A 7,783-nucleotide genomic window follows, 5' to 3' on the forward strand; every position below is an offset into this window, starting at 1 on the left:
GACAGACACTCATACACATAGAAATAAATAAAATTTCAAAAAAAAAATCTCTTTTAAAAGATACCTGTTCACCGGGGCAGTGGTGGCACACACCTTTGATCTCAGCTCTTGGGAGGCAGAGGCAGGCAGATTTCTGCGTTTGAGAACAGCTTGGTTTACAGGGTGAGTTCCAGGACAGCCAGGGCTACACAGAGAAACCCTGTCTCAAAAACAAACAAACAAACAAACAAATTGATGCCTGTTCAAGGACACCACAAGAAGATCTAGAGTCAACTAACCTGGGCGAGCCCACAGGGGCTCACAGGGGCTGAACCACCAACCAAAGAGCATGCAATGGCCCTACATTTGTAGCAGATGTGCAGCTTGGTCTTCATGTGGATCCCCTAACAATTGGAGTAGGGCCTGCGGTTCATTCTGTGGCCTGCCATTGGATCCCCTTCCCCATGCTGGACTGCCTGGTGGGGCCTCAGTGGGAGAGGAGGCTTTTACTCCTGCTGGAATTGGATGTCCTAGGGCATGTTGGTACCCAAGGGGGGCTTCCCCCTCTCTGAGGAGAAAGGGAGGGGATAATAGAGAGAGGAAATTGAAGGTGGAATTGGAGGAGGGGCTGTGTTTGGGATATAAAGTGAATAAAGAAATTAATGAAAAAAGAGATGTGTTCTAATCTTAAATAAATTAATATATTTCTAAAAAAAAAAAAAGGTAGCCCTAGTACACAGGCATACAGTACCATTCTTACACAAGACCCTATATCAAAAAGTAACAAAAATTATATTAGTTCTGCCCCTAATTTTTCATAAGCTGAATCAACACCAATAACCATCCTAGAAAACCATTTTGCAGATCAAAAGTCGAATTCTTTTTGTTTTGTTTTTTTGTTTTGTTTTGTTTTGTTTTTGTTTTTGTTTTGTTTTGTTTTGTTTTGTTTTGAGACAGGGTTTCTCTGTGTAGCCCTGGCCGTCCTGGAACTCACTCTGTAGACCAGGCTGGCCTCGAACTCAGAAATTCGCCTGCCTCTGCCTCCCAAGTCAAAAGTCGAATTCTTATTGGCTCACATACTCAGGAGGCAGAGGAAGGTCGATCCCTGTGAGTTTGGGGCCAGCCTGGTCTATAGTTCCAAGACAGTCAGGGCTACACAGAAGAAGGCTGTCTACATACATATATACATACAATTTAAGTAAAAATAAAGTCAGCATGGTAGCATAGCACATGTCTTTAATTCCAGCACTCAGGAGTCAGAGGCATGAGAATATGTGATTTTGAGGCCAGACTGATCTACAAAGTGAGTTTCAGGACATTTACACAAAGAACTCTGTCATGAAAAACCAAAGAGCCAAAATAGTAATAATAATAATATAAAAATAAATTTAATTATTTTCTGTTCCTTTTTTAAAATACATTTATTTATTGTGTGTACACATACCTTCTTGAGTGCTGCTGTTTTTTATTTATGTATTTATTTATACTTTGTGTGTGCGTTTATTTTATGTATACGGGTGCACCACTGCTGTCTTCAGACACACCAGGAGAGGTCATCATATCCCTCCTACAGATGGTTGGGAGCCACCATGTGGTTGCTGGAAATTGAACTCAAGACCTCTGGAAGAGCAGTCCGTGCTCTAAACCGCTGAGCCATCTCTCCAACTCCTTGTGTGTGTGTGTGTGTGTGTGTGCGCGCACGCACATAGAAGTCAGAGGACTTGAAAAGTCAGTTCTCTCCTGTGGTAGTTTGAGTGAGAAGGGTCCTCATGGATTCATATATTTGAACTCTTTGAGTTTGAGCTGACTTCTGGGAGGGATTAGGAGGTGTGGCCTTCTGTAGGAGGTGGGTCATTGGCAGCTGGCTTTGAGATTTCAAAACCCAGAGCCTTTCCCACCCAGTTAGCTGTCTGTCTCCTTGATGGCTGCTGTCTCAACATAAGCTCTCAGCTCCTGCTCCAGAGCCATGCTTTCCTGTTTCCATGCTTCTCCACACGATGGTCATGAACTCTTCTGCCCTCCGGAATCATGAGCCCCAGACTAAATGCTTTCTTACGTAAGTTACCGTAGTCATGGCGTTTGGTCTCGATGCGACAGAATAGTAGTTAGCTAAGACACTTCCTGGCGATCCCCAACTAGGGTCCTCTGGCTTGGTGGCAAGAGCCTTCACTTGCTGACCCCTCTCTTGGGCGTCGTTTGTTTTTATTTTTGTGTATATGCTTATTTGCACATGCTTTGTGTTCATATCTGTGCAGGTATGTTAATGCACATGTGCGGAGGTCAGAGGACAACCTTGGACGATATGATTATACACTTTTCTGCTTTTTTGTTTGTTTGAAACGGTCTCACGAGCCTGGAGTGTCCCCAAGTGGGCTAAGCTAGCTTGCCAGCCAGTTCCAGAAGCTACATGGGGCGGAGACCGGAAGTGCGCGCCATCTTGTTCGTGTTCTGCCGGGGCTTGGGGGAATCTGAACTAACGGGCTTCAGACTTGTAAGGCAAGCACTTCATTGACTGTGTCATTTTGCTGGCATTTGGGTGTTGTTTTGTCTTGTTTTAAACGGGGTCTCACTGTGTTAGAGTAATATTTTTGTACACTGTGTGAAGATGTGTCTCTGTCCTTCCTTGCCTGCCTAAGGCACCTTCTGATTGGTCAAAATAAAAAGCCTATGGCCTATAGGAGAAGATAGAATAGAGAGGGTGGGTCATCCAGCGCAGAGAGAGGAACTCTGGGAAAGTCAGGCACCGGAAGACCCGCCACCAAGAAGGAAGTCAGGCGTATGATGCAAGGAGAGGAAAGCTACCATGTGGCCGAACTTAGTATAAATGAGTTAATTTAAGAGCTAGTTGGGGAGCAAGCCTAAATTAAGGCCATAAGCATCGTAAATGAAAATAAGCCTCCAACCGGGCAGTGGTGGTGCATGCCTTTAATCTCAGCACTTGGGAGGCAGAGGCAGGCAGATTTCTGAATTCGAGACCAGCCTGGTTTACAGGGTGAGTTCCAGTATAGCCAGGGCTACACAGAGAAACCCTGTCTCAAAAACAAACAAACAAAAGAAGAAGAAAATAAGCCTCCATGTCATTGTTCGGCAACTGGGGCGCACATGGAAAAGCCCTCGGGTTACATTACGTAGCCCTGGCTAGTCTACAATTCAGTATGTAAACTATGCTGATCTGTAGAGACCGACCTGCCTCTGCCTCTTGTAAACTATGCTGATCTGTAGAGACACACCTGCCTCTGCCTCTCAAGTTCAGGGACTAAAGGTGTCCACCACTCCCTTCATCTTGCTTGTTTTTTAAATTGGATCTCAAATTACAGCCTAGACTGGCCAGGAACTCACAATGTAGATTAAACTGGTTTTAAACCCATGGTAATCCTCCTGCCTCATCTTCCCAATTAGTACAATTATTGGCTGGAGCCACCACCTCAACCAGCTTAACTGTAAATGTATATGAAGGTTGGACTTGGTACCAGAGGCACAAGGATCAAGAGTTTGACACTTTGCCAGCACCTGTGAGGCAGAGGCAGGCAGATCTCTGTGAGTCTGAGACCAGCCCAGTCTATAGAGTGAGTTCCTGGACAGCCATGGCTATGTATCGAGATCATGTCTCAAAAACAAAACAAACAGAAAACAGTAACAAAAAGAGGTTGATGCCAGGACTGGAGAGATGGCTCAGAGATAAAGAGCACTAGCTGCTTTTCCAGAGGTCCTGAATTCACTTCCCAGCAACCACATGGTGGCTCACAACCATCTGAAATGGGATCCGATACCCTCTTCTGGTGTGTCTGAAGACAGTGACAGTGTACTCATATACATAAAATAAATAAATCTAAAATAGAGAAAAAGATTGATGCCAGCCTATGCTACTTAAAAAAAACAAAACCAGAGTTGACAAGATGGTCCTGCAGGTAAAGGCAGTCCCCACCAAGCCTGGTGACCTGAGTTCAGTCCCCAGGACCCAATAATGAAAGAAGAGAAATAGCTCCAGAAAGTTCTCCTCTGATCACCAAAACCACTTCAGAGCATTTGTCTATCTACACAAATCTACACACACAGAGATACACTCACACAGATACACATATGTGCATGCATATATATATATATATATATATATATATATATATATATATACACACACACATACACAGATATACACACATGCAAACACACAGCTACATAGATACATATATGCATACATATACACATATAGATACACTAGCACACAAAAAGGAAAGAAATTTAACAAAAATGAAAGGTAAACCCAAAACCACACATGAAATAAAATAAAATTTAAGACTTCTTTAGGTTAATTAATTGTGTGTGTGTGTGTGTGTGTTTGGTTTGTGTGGACCCGTTGAGGTCAGAAAAGGTCATTAGGTCCCCTGGAATTGGGCTAAAAACAGTTGTGTGCCATCGTGTGGGTGCAGGGAGCTGAACCCAGGTCCTCTGCAAGAGCAACCCGTGCTCTTAACCACTGAGCAGTCTCTCCATCCCCAACGAAACAAATTATATGGAAATACAAAGTGAGCAAATTAGTCAGTTTTTTAAAAATTTTGTACAAGTATGTGTATAAAGCAATAGTGAGAGATACATTCAGGGTGCAGCTAGACCCTCGGTGCTGAATAGAGCTCTCAAACAAAGCCATCCACACGGCATCACCTGGCTCACACAAAGGCACAGCTGCAGTCCAGACAGGGATGGAAGAGCCTTCAATAAGTGTTGAATAATTGGATATTCACAAAGAAAATTCAATCCCGGCTTTTACTTCAAATACATCCCCAAATCAATTTGAAACGGACAATAAGCTTAAGTATGAAAGATCGAAAAAAATAGAACTTCGAAAAAGAATCTCATGGAAACTAATTTCCATAGTCTTGTGGTAGCCACAACCTCATGGTTGAAGCCAGACGGGTATGGTAACTTGTGGTCATCCACGCCTACATGAAGTTAAAGCCTAGCGTCACAGTTGAGCTGAGCGTGGTGATCCAGGCTTATGCAAGAGGATCACCAGTTTGAGGCCAGCCTGGGCTACGTTACAAGACCCCACCCCCCCAATCTCAAAAAGGACCAAAATCCAAAAACCAGCTAGGCTGGGTAGTGCATGCCTATAATCCCAGCTCTTGAAAGGTAGAGAGATGGGGTAGGAACATAGGAACTTAAGGCCAGCCTGGACTAAATAGCAAATTTGAGGCCAACTTCAGCTTTATGAAACCTTGTCTCAAAACACCACTGCCACAATATATTTTGCCTGTCTTTGTAGTTGGGTCAAGCAGGAAGGTAGATAAACCCCCACCTTTTGTTACTCATTTTGGACAGAGGCAGTGCAGCCTATTATTCATTTTAGACATTAAAAGCCTTCCTTTCTGAGACATTTCCTAGCTCTTTTGCTGTATATTCTCTCTCTCTCTCTCTCTCTCTCTCTCTCTCTCTCTCTCTCTCTCTCTCTCTCTCTCTCTCTCTCTCTCTCTCTCTCTTTCTCTCTCTCTCTCTCCCTGTTTAACACTGGAAATCCCATCTGTCTGGTGATTATTCATTTGTTCACGTGTTTGTTTTGAGATGCGGTCTCAGGTAGTCCAGGCTGTCCTTCAACTCACTCAATAGCTGAGGCTAGCCTTGTACTTCTGATCCTACTGCCTCCACCGTCTAAATGCTGGCATTGTCAGAGAATGCCAGCAGGCTGGTCTCCCCCTGAGCCCTATCTTCCTGGAGGTTCCCTGCAGAGCAGGGCTTTGTCTGCCTGCCCCCAGCACTGGGTGCTCTGTGAATACTTAAAAGATTCCAGCCCCGTCTTTTCCTGCTTCTCTCTGGGCGATTCTTATTTTTATCTCCTCCACAACCTTCCTACTTAATTTTAACTTTCCGTTCCCTCCTGGCTGGTTTATATTCCAGGAGGCTCTATGCTATTCAGTTCCTTATGACTCCTTCAATTCTCTGGGTCTTGTCCTAGCTTGGTATCCTTTCATAGTTCTAAAGGATGGCTTCTGTTTACGTAACCTTTCTCCTTACCCCTGTGTGTATGTCATGCGTAGTTAGGGTCTCGAGTGCACCAGGAAACACGCCATGTAGCCAAAAAGAACCCTGCGCTGCTTTTCCCCTTTGTTGTCCTTTTGGTTTGCTTGGTTTTTATTTTTTGGTTTTTGTTGGTGGTGTTGGTCTCTTGTTTTGTTTGCTATGTGAGATAGGGTCTCCCTACGAGTAGCCCTGGTTACCCTGGAACTCACTATGTAGACCAGGCTGGCCTCAAACTCACAGAGAACCTGCTTCTCCGCCCCACCCCCATGCTGGGATCACCACCCAGCTTCTTTTGATATATTTTGGTTTGTTGTTTTGTTTCTCCCTCCCCAGTTTTGTCCGTTTCCCCTTTCACTCCAAGGGTAAGGCTGTCCCTGGGCTGTCACTGAGCCGTACTGTTCGACCCTCACCTGGAGGAAGGGACACCTGGCATCTCCTGGTGCAGTCAGGTCTAGCGAACGTGGAGCTGGGGTCACGGTTTCTCCAAACAGCTCTAGCCCATACTGAGTACAACACGGGACTTGGAATGGATATCCATGCCCAGTGGGGACTCCTACAGTGGGCAGTTTCTGTGCTAAGACTCTTGGGGCATCACTGTAGCCTGGGATTCTTCCGGAAGGCCGTGTTCCTTTCCTCTTCTTTGGCGGGCGTCTGAGGACCGGCCAGCTCCTCCTCTTTATAGTCCCTCAAGCGTTTCCTCTAACAGGTGCAAGATATTTCTAGCCCTTCTAACTCTGTGGCAGCTCTACCCCACCCACCAGGTGTGTTAGTTAGCTTTCTGTTGCTATAACAAATACTTGTGATAAATCAACTTAGTAAGAGGGAAGGTTCAGTCTATGGTCCCATTTTCGGTTGCACAGGAGAACGTGGCAGAGGGGGCCGTCCACCTCATAGTGTCTGGAAAGCAGAGAAAAGGGAGGGAGAAGTAAGAGCCTCAGTTACCACCCTATCTCTACCCCCACTCCCCCACCTCCTCCCCCTCCCACCCACCCTACCCATCCCCCACCTCCCTACACCCCCCTCCCTGACTGCTTTCCCCATCGAGGCCAGATCCCCAGTGAGCTAACTTCCCTTCACTAGACTCCACCTTCTAAATGGTCCACCACCTCCCAATGAACAGTATTAGAGACGGAGGTCAGATCCTTCATCCTTGGACTGAGGACAGAGCGCTCATCCTTGGGGACATATCTTAACCCGAGGACAGGCACTAAGGAAGGAGTTTTCCTTATTCATCGGGTCGTCCTTGGTGGGCTGCTTGGACTTCACTTGCAAAGCATTAGAAAGCAGACTGGAAGTGCAGTGCGTTAGGTAGAGGATGACACAGGTGTTACGTCAGTGGTTTGGGCTCTTCCGGGACTGGGCATCGGGCCAGCGGTGGTTTCGCTGAGGGCCTTCTGGGTGTTAAGATTTGAAAATGCCTCTTGGAAGTCTCTCAGTTCCTCCAGATGAGAAAACTTTTTTTTTTTTTTGAGAAAACTTTTTTTAAATGTTTTTTTTTTTACTTTCTTTCTTTCTTTCCTTCTTTCTTTTCTTTTTTTTTCTTTATTTCAAGACAGGGTTTCTTTGTGTAGTCTTGGCTCTCCTGGACCTCTATAGACTAGGCCAGCTCTATAGACCTGGCTGGCCTTGAATTCGGAGATCTGCCTGGCAGAATAGCTCTCTCCTCCCTGTGTACTGAGATTAAACTCAGGACCTGACCATGCTAGGCGAGCTCTCTGCTACTGAACTTGGGCTCCCTTCGCTCTTCAGGTTTCTTGTCCAGGCAGCAGTGGAAAGAGAGAGTCAACCTCTT

This window comes from Mus caroli, chromosome 11 (assembly GCF_900094665.2).
Source record: "Mus caroli chromosome 11, CAROLI_EIJ_v1.1, whole genome shotgun sequence".
Taxonomy (NCBI): Eukaryota; Metazoa; Chordata; class Mammalia; order Rodentia; family Muridae; genus Mus; species Mus caroli.